The sequence below is a fragment of the Schistocerca cancellata genome, chromosome 4 (genome assembly GCF_023864275.1).
Source record: "Schistocerca cancellata isolate TAMUIC-IGC-003103 chromosome 4, iqSchCanc2.1, whole genome shotgun sequence".
Taxonomy (NCBI): domain Eukaryota; kingdom Metazoa; phylum Arthropoda; class Insecta; order Orthoptera; family Acrididae; genus Schistocerca; species Schistocerca cancellata.
In genome coordinates, this window is record NC_064629.1 from 292,213,132 (window position 1) to 292,232,719 (window position 19,588).

A 19,588-nucleotide genomic window follows, 5' to 3' on the forward strand; every position below is an offset into this window, starting at 1 on the left:
AGGAAATTACAAAAATTTACAATGTGATGGTAAGATAATAAAATGTATTAGTTAAAACAAAAGTACATTACTTTAAAAATTTTAGATTGTTAATGTAAGTAAATAAATAAAATAAAATAGTTAACAATATTGAATTATAATAAAATTTTCAGTTTTTGTTTTTTCTATCTTTCTAATAATAATTCAGAAATATATATAAACACTTTTATAAATTTTTATTTCATTATTTATGTAGAAGCAAATGTAGTAATAAAAGATTATCAGTAAGTATACTATGTTGGGCATCATATGTGAGATTTTACATTTTATAGAATCTAGCTCAGTAGCTCACCATTAAAATAAATTCAGTATGTTATAAGTATCATAACTGATTTTTTAAAAATTCATGGTATTTGATTAACTTAACTGAGTTTAAAAATATATATATATATAACTTTATTATTCAATTTACAACACGATTTAAACACAATAACATGTGTAATTTAACAAAGGTACACTATTTTTAAAAAATCCCATTGTGAAGGTAAGTAAATAAATAAATAAAATGTATTGGTTAAGAAAGTACATAATTTTTTAAAAACACATCGGAAAACATAAGTAAATCAATAAAAATATGTTAATTAACAAGGTACATTATTTTAACTATTTTGCATTGTGAATGTAAGTTAATCAATAAAAATGTATTAGTTAACAATAGTTAGCTATAAATATTTACAAAGTCATTGTGAGGTAAAAAAAAGTACAATATAAAAATATTTTAGATTGTAAATGTAAGTAAGTAAATGAAATAAATTAGTTAACAAAAATAAATTATTATAAAATTTTCAGTTTTTATTTTTTGTATCTTTCTTAAAATGTTTCAGAAAAGTATATAAGCATGGAGTTGACTGTTTTATAGATTTTTTTTGTTTTTCATTATTTTATGTTCAAGCAAATGTTAATAATAAAAATTTTTCAGTAAGTATTCTATGTTTGCATCATATAGCTCAGCATTAAAATAAATTCTGTATGATATAGGTAACATAAATGATTTTTTAAAAATTCAGGATATTTGATTATTTATCTTAACCAATTATAAAACGTAACGAAATACATTATTTTCACATTAACCCAAATAAAATTATAACCTACTAATTTACAACTTAATTACTAAATTTACAACATGATTTAAACATAATAACACTTATAAATTAACAAAAGTACACTATTTTAAAATAATGAATCTGTGAATGTAAGTAAAAGAATAGGATGTATTAGTTAACACTGAAACGTCCCCTTTGAACATTTATACATGACTGTGCTTAAACTGACACACAATATTTTTAGCGCAACGCGATCTGACTTTCAAAAATCTCTACAAAAGAATGGCCCTGACTAACATTAACCTATACCTTTCACAAATCACTTCCCTAACAAAAATCTTCGTTACTCAAGCTACAGCAATACAGCGAGCGCCACTACTGCCAGCTAAATAACAGATTCAAACTACGGAAGGCACTAACTACTAGTAGGCATAGTTAGCAAATGAAAGATTTTAAAAGAGAACAAACAATGTATTTACCTTAATAATCGTAATATATATAGCAGTTCATGCCATCGAGTCTTACAAATTTCAAATCTCCGCCTTTTCTCTCCCCACATCGACCACTGCTGGCGGCTCACCTCCAACTGCGCAACGCTATGCGCTGTTCACGTCCAGCTGCCCAACACTACAATGGCAGACAACAATGCAGACTAGCCACAGACTGCACACAGCACAGCCAGTGATTATCATACAGAGCACTACGTAGCGTTGCCAATAAGAAAACATAAACAGCCTACTTACATAGCCCCCATGCTCCCCACAAAAAATTTTACAAATTGTTTTGGGCAGTGGCCAATAATGATTCGATAAAATTTTTCATCATTAGAATAACAAAGATATCAAATGCACACACTGATTGATAAAATGTTGGTCAAAAGCTAAAATTTTCTCACAGTCCATAAAGACAGTCCCGATTGTTCATAACAGTAAAATTGCAGTGTTTTTCTCAAAGTCTGAGGAGTAAAAGAAAATGCACACAGAAGGAGTGGATTTCCATGCAGTCTTGAAGAAGTAGTGTTGTCCTTCCAAGAGAAAGACAATGCTGATTATTGACATGCTGACAGGTAATGGGCCACAACAGAGCAAACCCACAGCAGAGTCATTCGACGTTTTGAAGAATATTGGTGGGTAGGTCGTCACAGAGCAGACCCACTGTAGTCCTGGTAGAGAGTATGGTATTAGTGGGCCACCAGAGGTGCAGACCCACTGTAGTCCTTGTAGAAATAATGGTATCGGTGAGTCATCAAAGGTGTAGACCCACTGTAGGCCTTGTAGAGATGGCCAGCAGCCATCTGTTGTGACTGTGAAGGTGCACAATCACCATTGAAGAGTCTTACGGGTAATATAGCAAGTCCATAAACAATCACTTGTGCACTCACAAAGTATTGGAATTGTCCTTAGAACCAGCAATGCTGTTATCCAGTCCCTTCCTGAATTATTAACACACGTGCAAACACTAACAATCCCAACTTCTCACATATTGTGCATTACTATGACCAACAGAAATGTGTGCAGTGGAATGAATGCTTACAAGTTACTTAATTTGATGAACTGGTGTCAATTACAATATTATAACATGAGAATACAATTACAAAGATACAAAATACATCATTAAACACATAACAATACAGATAACATTTGTAGTAATACAGGCTTTACAAAAGAATAGAAATAGACATACACATCAGTGTTACAGGAATTATGGCATAGGTACATACATAAAAGATCAGAATAACTTTTGAAACATCAACTTTACACATGAGCATTAAAACAAAACAGAATAAATAATGTCTAAGCATATTTACAAGTTAAATAACATATTATTAATGTCAATTATATTTGAGGATAACAGTATTCCTCATCATAGTGAATGTAGCTTAGTATTAGAAGGAAAAAAAATTCTATGAAACTACACAGCGACGGGAAGAAAACAAATACACAAGGGTACACAAACACATAGTGGGATAACACAAGGAAAGGACAGGTTTTGTTTTATTGCAGTATTTTGCAAACAAAACTTTCTTTGCTTCTTGGAGATCTCCCTTCATTCATCATTATTCCCAAAAAAGTCCTATCTATACCTCCTTCCTGTATTCTATTCATATTTCTTTCAAAATAATTATTTCTTATTGTACAATACTAATTTTGGCCCAAATCTTTTTCATATAACTTCGCAATGCATTCTTTACATATTCTCCATAGTCAGTTTCTTATATAGTCTACCGCTCTTAAGATAACTTAAATCTACTGAGCTCAGATGCTAAACTAAGGGACGAGGCAATGCAGCAGCATAAAACAATAAATATAAACAGCAATGAAAAAAATGGAAATGGTCAAAGCAAGCTGCAGTAAATCTAAATTACCAAGCAATGCAACATTACAACTAATATGGGCCAATGTGCAGCAACAAGAAAAATAAATCAGTAGTAAAACTAGCTTAACAGAGTAATACAAAGTGAAATTTAGTAGCACTATGCCTGGCAAACAGCAGTAGCAAATGAAATAACTTATATCTAAACGTGACATAGCTCAAGCAGAAAAAATATTACAGTAAAGATGGCTATGTCTAATATCTATGTCACATCTTAGAGTCTATTTAATTAAAGTGGTGCACCACAACAACTTATTGTAAAAAAAATTACCATGTACTTTAAAAGAAAATTATGTATGCAGTTACTGTTACTAGTCCCTTCTTATTGTTCTTTCCTTTCCAAGTGCTCCTTTTTTGAAGAATGTGGATCACAAAATTATTATTTAATAGATCTGTTGACAGAAAGTGTTCACATTAACAATTGCATTTTATTTTATTTTATAAAACCAATGCTGCAACACAGCTGGAAACTAGATATCAAATGAAATAAGCAACTATGAAAAGCAAAGCATAAAAATATCATTCAATAGTTATGTGACATTTCATAAGTTAGTAGAAATTCTCTCAACTCTCGTAGAAAGACGCTTGTCATAATCAGGTGTGCAGATGTAAGTATCTTTCCAAGTAATGAGCATGTCGTATTTGCGATGCTATCTCTAAAGGAATGTCAATGGCGAGGATAATGGCCTCCTTTTTTCTCCACCTATTGGTTTTTTTTTGTCAGACGACTACCTCTCAGCTGGGCGCCCAAAACGCATTATGTCAAGGTCTCTTACCTTTCTTACTGAAATATTTACGACAGCAGTTTCTGCTACAGTGGCAGTCTCATATAAAAAAATTTCACAGGTTGAGAATTTGCGTTACAAATGTGTAGAAACAAAATCCTATTGATATAACAGTATCCAAAAAATTTTCGTCGGCATTGTAATACATTCACGCATTTACATACATTTCATAACTCTTAAAGTACGATTCTTGGTTTCCAACAACCTTTTTCACAAAACAGAGTCCCTAACCACTACTCATTATTCCTTACCTTTTTACACATATACATATTCGTCGACACTTCTTCAATATTTCATCATAACAGATATGTAGCATAATCAAATAACTCATATAGCATCAGCTTATTAATCATATACATACCTCAGCAGCATAATACACATCGTCGTCGTAATAATAACATCATAACACCTCAGTCAAACCTCAAAAACGTCGTAGCTTTCTGCAATAATTTCAAAACCTAAAGAAAATTCTCTGCTCATTTCAATAGTGTGATCTACCTCAAACATACTTTAAAAATAATGATCTCATCCCAAATACATCAATCAAAGCTCTCATAGTATCACAATGGTTCCGAAAAAATATGAACAGTTCACACAGTACAGACAAAATACAGTTTCATAAGTGTGAAGTTATCCAACTGTGTAATTGTGTAAACATGCATCACTGATGTAGTAAAAAAAGATTATCTCTCAGTTAAATGATCAGATAGCTGTGTAATTTATATGTTAGAGAAATATGATAGCGATGTGTAAAGTTGTATAAGCAAATACCATATTAGCTAGGGCTCCTTGTGCTTGCCAAACACATGGTACACAAAGTAGGCGTGTACACCCTTGAGGATTAATGTAATTATACCCTCAGGAATGAAATGTATTACGGAAAACATTTGTATCATTGTACTTCAAATATCTTTAAAAATATATGATTTAAGTACAAAATTAATCACTCAAATACGTGTCCTGTAGCGCTAAATGTGCGTCTTGCTGTAAGATAATCTCTGTGGAAGTGTCGTAGTTATTGTCCTCCGAAAGCTAAGTTCTGCAGAAGTCAATGTACTTACTTCATGATAAACAAAAGTGAAATGCTTTGCGTATAGATATCTTAGTTATTACGCTTATTGTTGTGATGAAGAAATTACTGTGCTGTAACGTATTGTTGTGCTATGGAAAAGGCTGTCTCATTGTAGCTATACCCCAAAAGTTACTACTAAAACATGTTTTACTTTCCAGAATAATACAGAAAAACTGTGCAGATATGAAACAGAAACACCGCAAAAGCAACATTGTTAATTGTCACTCATTAGTGGCGTCGTGATAAAATCATGTAGCTGTCACATAAACTAACCACTGTCTCATCTGGTATCTCACAGAAAGTACCTTAAATCAAGAATGTATTTTCAAGTAAACCAAAATGTTGCATTAGAATCTCATTAGCAGTACCAGTATATGTTCTAAGTATGTGAGCCCTATAGTCGTTACGTAATCATACAACTAACAAGCAAGAATGTACACACACAATAACACTGTGTCGTCTGTTTGCAATAACAATGCATTCGTAATTTCTGTTTGAATAAGTTCTCTTGGTTCTTGATTGGATATTTAACTTCAAACATTGTTGCATGGTAACAGTTTCTAAAGCATACTAGTAACGTGAAGTGAAACGTTTTATGGCAAAGACAAAGTTAAAAAGCAGATTATCTTTCAATAAACGGTTTTACATGTGAAATGTGGTGTAAACCTTTACTCTTCCTAGTACGCAGAGTTTCAACTTCAACGCAATTATCATGTGGTATACGTCGGATTCTGTAAGGTCCATTGTAAACTAGAAAGAATTTGTGACTCAAGTGTTTCTTCTTATGTGACAATGAATGAGCTTTAATGAGAACTTTCTGACCAATATATAATTTCTTTGCATTTGCTTTACCGTGTAGTTTTCTCCTTTTGTCTGCTGCAGATTCTATATTTTTAAGAGCCAAATCAATTATGTCTTTGTGTCGACGTTTACGTGTATTCGGGAAAGGTACAAGCTCTCTGATTCTGTTCGGTGGTTCTTCATTCTTCAGTACAAGAGTAGGTGGTAAAGCAGTGGAGTCATGAGGCATTTCACTCAGCACGTTTTGAAATAAGTGTAAATATCTGTCCCAATGCTGATGCTTTCTGTGACAATAAAGTCTGCAAAGCTTATTGATTTCTTTCATAATCCGTTCGGAGGGGTTACAATGTGTTGAATACAATGAAATAAAAACAGGTTTGATTTTATGATTCCGAAGCATGTGTGACCAAACAGCAGATCTGAATTGCGGTCCGTTATCTGGAATGACTTTACTAACGTGTCCAACTTCAAGTAAGAAATTTTTAACAAAGGCGTTGGATACAGACCGTCCAGTGGCTTTATGTAACGGAGTGAAAGAAACAAATTTTGAAGTAAGTTCAACAGCGACTAGAACGTACGAAAATCCATTAGATGTTCTGACAAGCGGTCCCTAGAGATCAACAGCAACAAATTCTTTTAATTTAGAAGGAATAATAATAAACAACGGAGCACGATGTGAGATAGTAGATGGTTTCACCTTTTGACAAAGATTACAAATAGACAAGACTCTTCGAATTCGCTTTTCCATATTGTTAAAATAACGCGTCGTTCGAAGAATATGATAACATTTTCGTGGGCCAAAACGTGCGTAGCTGAAATGAATGTACCAAATGAGCTTATTAACAAAATCGTCTGGAATGCAAAGTACCTATAGCTTGTCATCAACAGTGCAGCGTTTGAAGAGTATGTTGTTTCTAACCAGGTAATAATGCCAAATCTGAGTGTGTGTCTTTTCATGCCATTTACATTTGATGTCTTTCCAAATCGAATCTTTATCTTGTTCATGAGCAATGTCCTTTAAAGATGTGGTGATGAAGTTTTCAAAGGCGACTTTCTGAATGTAAAGAATACTGAAATTTTTCTCGAGGTTGCCTTCTGTGTTACTTTTCTCAAGCCCAGCCGGTGCGCGTGACAGCGCGCCCGCAACAATGTTCTCCTTGTGTATCTTGAAGTTTTCCCGGCGTATTGATTGGTCCATCATATGTGAGTATGTTAAATTTGTTGCTGATTGTACTTTGTATTTTCATAAATAAAGTGATCTGTAGCGTAGCTGTAAGCCAACCATTACCATGTGAAAAGGTATAATTAAGATCAATACTAAAGTTAAGTCTACATCCACAGAACACAGCAGGTCCGTCAAGAAGTGCAGTTGAAGCAATGTTCTTCACAGCGTTCTTCTTCTTGTCGGCAGCAGACGTCGAGAATTCTATGTTCTCTATTGTTTTATAAACTGTTTGTCTTGGACGACGACGATAGCGTCTGTTGGATGTAGACTTAACTTTAGTATTGATCTTAATGATACCTTTTCACAAGAAGGCACTTTTCGACGCTCCGTGGTTAATTTCACGGATAGAGTTTTGGACAATGCGACGCTATCTGTACTCGGAAAAGGACTTAACTTCGCTCCTACACCTAAGACTCCACCTTTCGCGGATTTCATAAGTGCTATTGAAGAAGCTGTTAGACCCCTTCCCAGCGACGCAGCTGAAGAAATTAGGCGTGAAACATGCCGTGCACTTAAGAAAGCGACTCCTCTGAAGAACAACATTTCTTCTAGCGAAAGGGCTGCACTTCGCAAACTACGTGAAGATCCCCACACTGTGGGTCTCCGAGCGGACAAGGGCAATGCGACGTTACTTTTGCCACGAAACATCTACAACGAGAAGATTTATAGCCTCCTTGGTGAATCCACATATCGGAAGATCGACAAGGATCCGACGAGCAGAGTAGAAAGAAAAACGACAGTTTTGTTACACTCTTCTACGCTTCCACCTGAAGTCATTAAAAGACTGAAACCGCATAGCTCTGTTCCACCGAGGCTTTATGGTCTTCCGAAAATTCATAAAGAGGGACTACCATTACGCCCTATTGTCAGTAATATCGGTGCGCCAACCTATGACTTAGCACAACATCTGTCTTCGTTACTGAGACCTTATGTGGGCAAGTGTCCACATCACATTCTTAATTCCGCCGATTTTATTAGTAGACTGAAGTCGCTCCAACTCCACAATTCTGACTTATTAGTGAGTTTTGATGTCGTCTCTTTATTTACTAAGGTTGCACTGATGGATTCACTGGCACTCATTAGCAGAAGGTTCAAAGCCGACTTAACAGCATTATTTCATCATTGCCTATCCTCAACTTATTTCTTATTCAATAATGAATATTTTGAACAAGTTGACGGTGTTGCCATAGGCAGTCCTTTGTCCCCTCTGGTAGCAAACCATTTTATGGAGGACTTTGAGGAGAAGGCACTCGAGTCGGCTGAATTTAAACCGAAAGTCTTGTGGCGTTACGTGGATGACACATTTGTAGTTTGGCCCCATGGAGAAGAAAAACTGGCAGGATTCTTAAAACATCTGAATTCCATTCACAAGAATATTCAGTTTACCATAGAGGTCGAAAAAGATAGATGTCTGCCGTTTCTGGATGTCCTTGTTAATCGTAGAATCGATGGATCTTTGGGGCACTCCGTCTACCGGAAGCCCACACACACAGATCTGTATTTGCAGGCGACAAGCTGCCACCACCCGGCACAAACCATGGGTTTGCTGCGTTCTCTGGTGCACCGGGCACATGTGGTATCTGATAAGGACAGCCTTCCTAAAGAATTAGAACATTTGCAATCCGTCTTCAGGGAGAATGGGTATTCTACACGCCAAATCCGCACAGCTATAACAAAGAAGAAATGTAAAGAGAAACAAGAAGAAGAAGACAAAGAGGTGGTCAGGTCCAGGGCGTTCCTTCCGTATGTGGGTAACCTCTCCTCTAAAATAGGAAGGATTTTAAAGAAGCAATGTGTTAAAGTGATCTTCCGACCACCTACGAAAATATCGGCTTTGCTTGGCTCTGTGAAGGACGATCTGGGTCTGAGGAAGGCGGGTATTTATAAAATCCCTTCTCAATGTGGCAAATCCTACATTGGCCAAACTACTCGCACAGTACGGGAACGATGCGTGGAGCATGAGCACCACACACGTCTACTACAGCCCAACAAATCAGCCATAGCAGAACACTGTATTTCGACGGGACACGCCATGGATTATTTTGGAACAAAAATTTTAGCGACAACTAGATCTTTTTGGGAATCCATTATCAAGGAGTCCGTGGAGATACGATTGGCAGATCTTATTAATCGAGACGGCGGCTTTCAGATGGACAAAGCATGGGATCCTGTAATTTCTTTAATCGCTTCACACAGACATTGTTCTGCATCTATTGCGACGGCTAACGAAAATTGATTTTATACTTTCGACTACCGCGCCTCAGCTGCGCGAAGGCGCTTTACGACAGATAGCGCAAATGTAGGTACACCACTACGCATGCGCAGCCCGCTTGTGCTGCAGAGCGCGCCAAATTAGATAGGGGCCCGCTATTAGCCTTCTCCACTGCGCAGGCACCGCCGCGCCAATTTTCGGTATATATAGAACGACGCGCACCAGTAATCTTCAGTCTCGTACTCACCTGAAGATGGCTGCATGTTTGTTAGCCGAAATATCGTGCCAAGATGTCAACGTGATCCGGCTGCAAGCCCGAAATATGATGGACCAATGTTCTCCTTGCCGGGAATGTAGACTATTGTGAAGCGGAATTCTTGCAAAAACAATGCCCAACGTTTTAACCTGTCATGATTTAATTTTGAAGACATAAGAAATTGTAATGCACGATTATCACTGTATACTTTTACGTGCTTACCAGAAAGAAAGAAACGGAATTTGTTAAATGCCCAAACGATAGCTAAAGCTTCTAATTCAGTAACGGAATAATTTTTTCAGATTTTGTTAGCACTCGGCTAGCAAAAGCAATGGTTTTCTGAACAGTAATGTCATTTTCTATGGCTTCTTGAAATAAATGGGCACCAAGACCGACTTTAGAAGAATCCGTGCTAAGGCAGAAGTCTTGTGACAGATCTGGATGAGCTAGTATTGGCGCGTGAAGTAACGCTTCTTTCAAAGAATTGAATTCCAACTGTGCTCGTTCGTCCCAGTTCCAAATAGTAATTTTTCCCGTGAGAGAACAAAGTTTTGGTGTAACAAGAATTTGCATATTCAGAAAACGACGGTAAAAATTTACGAGACCTAGAAAACTGCGGACTTGTCATTTTGTGGATGGAACTGGAATGGCTCTGATTGCTTCTAACTTTTCAGGATCTGGCTGAATGCCTTCAGAAGAAATAATATGTCCCAAAAACTTCACCTTCGTCCTACCGAATTCAGACATTTCCAAGTTAACTGTAATTCCAGATTCTGCAAAAATATGTAACACGCTGTTGAGGATGCGATTGTGTTGTTCCCATGAGGCTTCTGCTGTCAGAATATCGTCCACATATAAGGTGATGTGACGTTTTAAGAACACAGGTAATATGGAATTTAGCCCGCAAATGAATGCTGCCGAAGAAACGTTCAAACCAAAAGGAAGTTTCCGAAACTGATAACAAACGCCGAAACAAAGAAAAGCTGTGTATTTTCTACATTCTGGATGAAGTTCGATCTGATAAAAGGTGGATCTGAGATCAATGGAAGACAACACTTTTACACCATTAAAATTTTGAAGAAGTTCTTCCATCGTCTGCGGCCTGTCTGTTTCAGGAATAATGATAGTATTGATTTGTCTCGAATCTAAGACAAGCCTGATCGATCCATTTTTCTTCTCAACAACATGTAACGGATTGTTTTATGAGCTTACTGCAGGCTCAATAATGCCCTCGTCAAGCATAGATTGTATTTCTGTTCTAACACGGTCCCTATAATGTGCTGGAATCACGTATGGTCTAACACAAAATTTAGTATGCTCACGAACACGAAATTGGTATTGAAATCCCTTGATTGTTCCTGTTTTGTGAGTAAAAACTGTGGAATGTGCTTGTAAAACCTCAAAAAGGTCCTGCCTATCAGTGTCATTACAATTCTCAATTGTTTGAATTTTATTCTGAATTAACTCATTAATTTCAAATATGCCGTCAATATCATCCCTGTCAGTACTTGCAGAGTGATTGTTAGTGTCTAGTTCCGTAGAAAATTCCGAACTGTTGTCTAACAGAAGGTAAAGCCGATTAATTTCCTCGTCATGGTTTGAGAGCCAGTCTTCTAATTTCAAAGCCATTGACTTACCTTCTTTCTCTAAACTTATTTCAGCATCGTGAAAGCTTTAAGATTGCTTTGTATTCATTCAAAAAGTCTACTCCCAGTATAATTTCCGTCGACAATAATGGAACAATAAGAAAGTTCATAGAGAAGCTGTGGCTTTGACAAAAGAATTCTAAGTTGGTTTGTTGGTGTACATCTATACTTTTTACAAAGATTGCACCTTGTAATTTAATCTTACGTAACGGAAGTTTGGGGCAATCGTTCGATTTGTTGCACTTGCTAAAAGCTGTTTCAGTAATTACTGAAATGGGACTGCCAGAGTCAAGTACTGCCGTAAATTATACGTCATTTACTGTAATGTGAATCACAGGATATGCAATGTTGTTATGTTTTACGTCTTGCTCCTGGAGTAAGATGTCCCTAATGTCTTCTATTTTTACGTAATTACTAGCTGCGGCAGCTGCGTCGTCAGTTTCATAAGTACGTTTTGTGGCTGCCAGCGTTATGAGTCATTGCCTATTGTGTCTTTGTTGGCGCGCGTCGTTATTGGGATTTGGAGACCTAACTTCTACAAATTCACCGTGACGAGACGGCCCTGCCCTGTTTAAATCCCGCTATTTCTGATGCAGTTCAGGTCTGTCGTTACGATCATATCGTCTGTCGTCATGTTGGTAGATTCCATAGTTTCTTTCTTGTCAGTCACGTGGTGGAGAATTTCTCCCTGAGTCGTAACTGCGCGCTGGACCATTGCGTCTAAAGTTATTCTGTCTCCCTTGATGATAATTATTTTGGTTCCCATATTGCCTGTTTCTCTGATTGTCTCTGTGATAGTCATTACCGCGGAGAGGTGATCTTTCCCTGTAATTATTACTACTCTGCCAACGGTTGTCATACAGGTGGTGTCTGTTTTGGTCACGATTTACGTTGTAAGAATAGCCTTGTTGTGTCCATTTATTATATCTGTCATTGTGGAATTGTGACAGATGTGACCTGTAATTGTTGTACTCCTGTTTTCGCGTTCCGCGATTGTCAGTGTCAATTTCCAGTTCTTGTAACAGTCCCTGAAATGCTTCAATGTCGTCTTTGCAACGTCCTGCTAAAATAATATGTCGTAATTGTTCAGGCAGTTTGATTAAGCAAATGCGGATGAGTTCTGAATGGCTGTATGGGTTTGAAAGATAGTGATTCTTATGCAACATGTCTTCAAAATATTTCATAAGACTGGAAAATTCAGATTGTTCGAAATGTTTCATCATTATGATGCCATGTTTTACTCTGTCTTGTGTAGCTTAAGACCAATACGCCGAGAGGAAGGCATGATAAAATTCTCCTTCACTGTGACAATCGTGAATGACCGATCGCATTCCTACAGCTGGCTCATTCTCCAAGTAGCCACACATAAATTGTAACCTGTGTTCCAATGACCAGTTGGGAGGAAAACAATGAGAAAATTGATGAAGCCATGCTTGTGGATGAATGTCGTTGTCAGAATTCTTAAATGTTTTGAATTTACGTGTAGTAATGAACAGCTTATAGTCGAAATCACCGTGTCAGCGAGTCGCACATCGCTCATTGTTACCTCGTTTCGGCGGTTCCATCTCAAAATCCAATGCGCCTTGCCAATTTCTTTCATAATTTCCAATGTGTCCTGTGTTATTATTTTGTGGTTTTTCCGTATTTCTAAGTCCCTCTTCCCGTACTGGAGCGCGAGTGTCCTCTGAAACCGTCAACTGATATTGTACTTCCCGGATTTCTCTTTTGTACTGTGTATTGATTTGATTTTGATTTTGTTTGAATTTTCTAATTTGTTCATACTCTTCTGTGTCAGTGAAGACTACGAGTCTTGTGTCATTCAGATCATCATCTACGTTTGTAGATAAGTTAGTGACCTGATCCGAAAATTCGGCTACTTTCTCCGATAGTGAACACATTTCCTCAGTGTGTTTTTCTGAACCAAGTTTCAGAGTGTCCATTTGTGTTGAAATCGAATCTACTGTGTCCTTTAAGTTTTCCTGAGTTTTTGGTAGTTGTATAACCAAATCGGTAGATGCAACTGAGTCAATTTTAGCCGACAAGGTCTAATGAATTTCGTGAACAATGGTTTGCAGTTCTTTTATGGCTGCTTCGTGATTCTGTAATGCATTTTCATGCCGCGAAAAAATAGGTTGAAAATGCTCACAAATTTGTCTTTTTACGTCATTACAGACTATTTGACATTTAGATTCAATGTTATGTAACTCAGTAGTTAAATCTTCACGTGTTTGTTCAAGTGTGGTGTCTAACTTCCGAAGATTTTGTTCCATTGTGTCTAACTGTTGCTGTGTTTGTCTCTGGTGTTGTTCCATTCTGTCTAACTTTTGAAGCTTTTGCTGTGTTTGTCTCTGATTTTGTTCCATTGTGTCTAACTTTTGAAGATTTTGTTCCATTGTGTCTAACTTTTGAAGATTTTGTTCCATTGTGTCTTACTGTTGCTGTGTTTGTTTTTGATTTTGTTCCATTTGTTGCATTAATTGCAATAATAATGTATTAGTGTCTGGAATCTGTTTCACTATGCTTTTTGGCAGTGCATTTTCACCGGCAACATTCACATTTTGACAAGCAGAAAATGTGTCTTGACTCATTTGAGAAAACGGTGACGACCCAAAACCTAAGTCTACAGTATTTGCTATATTGTGTTCTGTCATTTCGGATTCCTGAGGCGAGCTGTTGCCGACCGATTGATCGATAATGCTTCCTTGTTCACTACCTGTTTCACTGTCTACACCATTATTCGCCGCCCGCTCCATTTCCCTATGCACAATTACCAAATTACTTCTTCGAATTAATTCACTACACAGTGGTGCTGATAGGCTACGCTCGTCGTCACTATTATTTCTCAGTTTACTTTGAAGCCTAGTGTTACGTTTTTCACACGGCATTATTGTCACAATATTTCACACGACAACACAGAAAAACACAATTTGAAGACCAACAATAAGAGAACACATTAACATAGCACTGAAAATAATATCTCGTTAATTGCAAGTGCAGCTGCGAAATACTTGGTGCAAATCTACATCCATGCCACAACTGTTTTACTGTACAACAATGAAAGGCTGCAACTACAAAGGAGATTCTCTCTACAATTACGCACTAGCAATAAACAATAGCTACACTAATTACACAAACTACAAGAAAAAATCAGAAGATTCCAGTGAGGTATCCCCGGCTAAGGGTCGACATATGAAACGTCCCCTTTGAACATTTATACATGACTGTGCTTAAACTGACACACAATATTTTTAGCGCAACGCAATCTGACTTTCAAAAATCTCTACAAAAGAATGGCCCCGACTAACATTAACCTATACCTTTCACAAATCACTTACCTCACAAAAATCTTCGTTACTCAAGCCACAGCAATACAGCGAGTGCCACTACTGCCAGCTGAATAACAGATTCAAACTACGGAAGGCACTAACTACTAGTAGGCATAGTTAGCAAATGAAAGATTTTAATAGAGAACAAACAATGTATTTACCTTAATAATCATAATATATATAGCAGTTCATGCCATCGAGTCTTACAAATTTCAAATCTTCGCCATTTCTCTCCCCACATCCACCAATGCTGGCGGCTCACCTCCAACTGCACAATGCTATGCGCTGTTCACGTCCAGCTGCCCAACACTACAATGGCAGACAGCAATGCAAACTAGCCACAGACAGCACACAGCACAGCCAGTGATTATCATACAGAGCGCTACGTAACCGTGCCAATAAGAAAACATAAACAGCCTACTTACAACACGAGTACATTACTTTCCAAAAATCACATTGTGAAGGAAAGTAAATAAATAAATAAAATGTATTAGATACCAAAGTAAATAATTTATAAAAATTGCCATTGTGAAGTTAAGTAAATAAATAAAGTATTTTAGTTAAGAAAGTAAATAATTTGGAAAAATCACATTGTGAACATAAGTAAATTAATAAAATTTATTAATTAACAAAATGTACTTTATTTAAAAAATTTTACATTGTGAATGTAAGAAGATAAATAAAATAAATTAGTTAACAAGAGTAAATTATATTAAAATTTTCAGTTTTTATTTTTTCTATCTTTCTTAAAAAGCTTCAGAAATGTGTATAAGAATGGAGATAACACATTTTTAAATTTTGTTTTTGTTTTTCATTCTTTTATGTACAAGCAAATGTAAATAATTAAAAATTTTCAGTAAGAATTCTATTTTGTTCATGATATGTGAAATTTTACATTTTGTAGATTCTAGCTCACTAGCTCATTATTAAAGTAAATTCTATTTTATAAGTGACTTCACTGATTTTTTAAAAATTCACTATATTTGATTAACTTAATCGATTATAAAACGTTAACTAATTACATAATTTTTACAATAACTCAACTTATTATAAAAACCAACTGATTTATAACTTATTTCCTTAATTTACAACACAATATAAATACAATATCTTGTATAATGTAACAAGAGTACATTATTTTAGAAAATCACAATGTGAAACTAAGTAAATAATTAGAGTATATTAGTTAACACAAGTAAATTACTTTTAAAAAATCACATTGTGAAGGCAAGTAAATAAAAAATAAAAAGTGTTTGTTAAGGAAGTACATTATTTTGAAAAATTCCCATAGTGCTGTTAAGTAAATAAATAGAATATATTAGTTAACAGAAATAAATCACTTTTAAAAAATCGCATTGTGAAGGTAAGTAAATAAATATATATAATAAATTAGTTAAGGAAGTACATTATTTGAAAAATCAAATAGTGAAGATTAGTAAATAAATGATATACACTCCTGGAAATGGAAAGAAGAACACATTGACACCGGTGTGTCAGACCCACCATACTTGCTCCGGACACTGCAAGAGGGCTGTACAAGCAATGATCACACGCACGGCACAGTGGACACACCAGGAACCGCGGTGTTGGCCGTCGAATGGCGCTAGCTGCGCAGCATTTGTGCACCGCCGCCGTCAGTGTCAGCCAGTTTGCCGTGGCATACGGAGCTCCATCGCAGTCTTTAACACTGGTAGCATGCCGCGACAGCGTGGACGTGAACCGTATGTGCAGTTGACGGACTTTGAGCGAGGGCGTATAGTGGGCATGCGGGAGGCCGGGTGGACGTACCGCCGAATTGCTCAACACGTGGGGCGTGAGGTCTCCACAGTACATCGATGTTGTCGCCAGTGGTCGGCGGAAGGTGCACGTGCCCGTCGACCTGGGACCGGACTGCAGCGACGCACGGATGCACGCCAAGACTGTAGGATCCTACGCAGTGCCGTAGGGGACCGCACCGCCACTTCCCAGCAAATTAGGGACACTGTTGCTCCTGGGGTATCGGCGAGGACCATTCGCAACCGTCTCCATGAAGCTGGGCTACGGTCCCGCACACCGTTAGGCCGTCTTCCGCTCACGCCCCAACATCGTGCAGCCCGCCTCCAGTGGTGTCGCGACAGGCGTGAATGGAGGGACGAATGGAGACGTGTCGTCTTCAGCGATGAGAGTCGCTTCTGCCTTGGTGCCAATGATGGTCGTATGCGTGTTTGGCGCCGTGCAGGTGAGCGCCACAATGAGGACTGCATATGACCGAGGCACACAGGGCCAACACCCGGCATCATGGTGTGGGGAGCGATCTCCTACACTGGCCGTACACCACTGGTGATCGTCGAGGGGACACTGAATAGTGCACGGTACATCCAAACCGTCATCGAACCCATCGTTCTACCATTCCTAGACCGGCAAGGGAACTTGCTGTTCCAACAGGACAATGCACGTCCGCATGTATCCCGTGCCACCCAACGTGCTCTAGAAGGTGTAAGTCAACTACCCTGGCCAGCAAGATCTCCGGATCTGTCCCCCATTGAGCATGTTTGGGACTGGATGAAGCGTCGTCTCATGCGGTCTGCACGTCCAGCACGAACGCTGGTCCAACTGAGGCGCCAGGTGGAAATGGCATGGCAAGCCGTTCCACAGGACTACATCCAGCATCTCTACGATCGTCTCCATGGGAGAATAGCAGCCTGCATTGCTGCGAAAGGTGGATATACACTGTACTAGTGCCGACATTGTGCATGCTCTGTTGCCTGTGTCTATGTGCCTGTGGTTCTGTCAGTGTGATCATGTGATGTATCTGACCCCAGGAATGTGTCAATAAAGTTTCCCCTTCCTGGGACAATGAATTCAAGGTGTTCTTATTTCAATTTCCAGGAGTGTATATTAGTTAAGAAAGTAAATTATTTAAAAAATCACATTGTGGACATAAGTAAATTAATGAAAAGATATTATTTAACAAAGTACACTATATTAAAAATTTTACATATTGAAACTAAGTAAATAAATAAAAAATGTATTAGTTAACAATAGTAAATTAAAAAATTTATTTTGTGATTGTAAGATAATAAAATGTATTAGTTAAAACAAAGGTACATTATTTCAAATATTTTACATTGTGAATGTAAGTAAATAAATCAAATAAATTAATTAACAAAAGTAAATTATTTAAAATTTTCAGTTATTCTTCTATCGTTCTTCAAATATTTCATAAATGTGTAGAAGCATGGATTAACACTTTTCTAAATTTTTAAGTATTTCATTATTTTATGTAGAAGGAAATGTTAATAATAAAAAGTTTTCAGTAAGTATTCTACATTGAGCATCGTATGTGAGATTTTTTCATTTTCGAGGTTCTAGCTCACTAGCTCACTATTAAAATAAATTCTGTATGTTATAAGTACTTTACCGGATTTTTTTATAATTTCAGAATAGTTGATTATATGTACTGATTTTAAAACGTTAACTGAACACATTATTCTTGCAATAACTCAACTAACTATATTGACCAACTGATTTATAACTTAATTACTTAATTTACAACATGATTTAAACACAATAACATGTATAATATAACAAAAGTACACTATTTTCTAAAAATCATATTGCTAATGTAAGTAAATGAATAGAATTGTAGGGGTTCATATTGTGGGTGGCCATTATAAAACATGATTAAAGTATATTAATGTGATAGTGATGGCTAACTACCACCTACTACTGAATCAAAAGCGATATTGTAAATAACTTGTATTTATTGTAAATTATCTCATGACAGAAACTAGATCATACTGAACAAATCATGAATGAAAACAAATTAAACAAATTGTACACTGTTCCTAGATATGCTACACTGGTAAGATTGGCTCTCAGCTCTTAATGTTAAGTTGATGCGAAATTATATTTAATTACGCCCCTGTATAAGCAAATGTTAAATGCAATCTAAATGCGTTCCTATAATCTCTTTTGTGTCTGAAATAATACGTACTTTGACACCACCACCAAGAAACAAACCAAACAACATGCAAAAAGACAAATAACCAATAACTAATCATAAGCAAAATTGCATGGATGCTCAGTGGATGGCAAGAACACGATCCAACAACTATTTCTGAACTTTACTGCCGCTGCTGCAAGTTGTACAATACCGTCTACCAGTGTGCTGGCTCTGTCGATTCTGCTGGGGCGACAACTGCAGCTGTGAAGTGGCTGAATTAAGATAAGTCTCTCAAATATCTCGAGCAGAATAAACTACTCAGAAACTGCTAATACCACAAGCCCTATATTTCCTCTAAATGGTATACAACGCTTTCAAGACTGGCTCCACAACCTTTGAGGTGCAGCCTAGTGTGTCTTGTACTAACGTGCAATACCAGTATGATAGCTCTGTGCACTGGTTGACTACGTTCAATGGCGACTGCCAGCCTATAAGTCGGAATCAACTGCAATTATACTAGTAGTCAATGCAATGCATATCGTGGACGCTGATGTCCTACTGTAGCTGCAGACTCTAGATCGTACGCAGCACAGTATTCAGAATCTAAGTCCCTATCTCCGAGCTACCGAACTTTGCGACTGTCCGCTTTCATGGCACAAGACCCTCTCCTGCCTCACTCTGCACGATGCTCTTGCCGCCAAACTCTAATCAGCCAATCCCGACGCTGCAAAGGCCTCCCACATCTCCCTCGCAGAGCCATACAATTTCTCCACCTATCCAAAACTTTCTCTGTTCAAACAGCCGGCGTTGACCCTCAGCGTTTCCTGTACTTTCTTATGAACTGCCCAATCAGAGCTCAGCCCATTTGCCACTAAACCGCGCTCG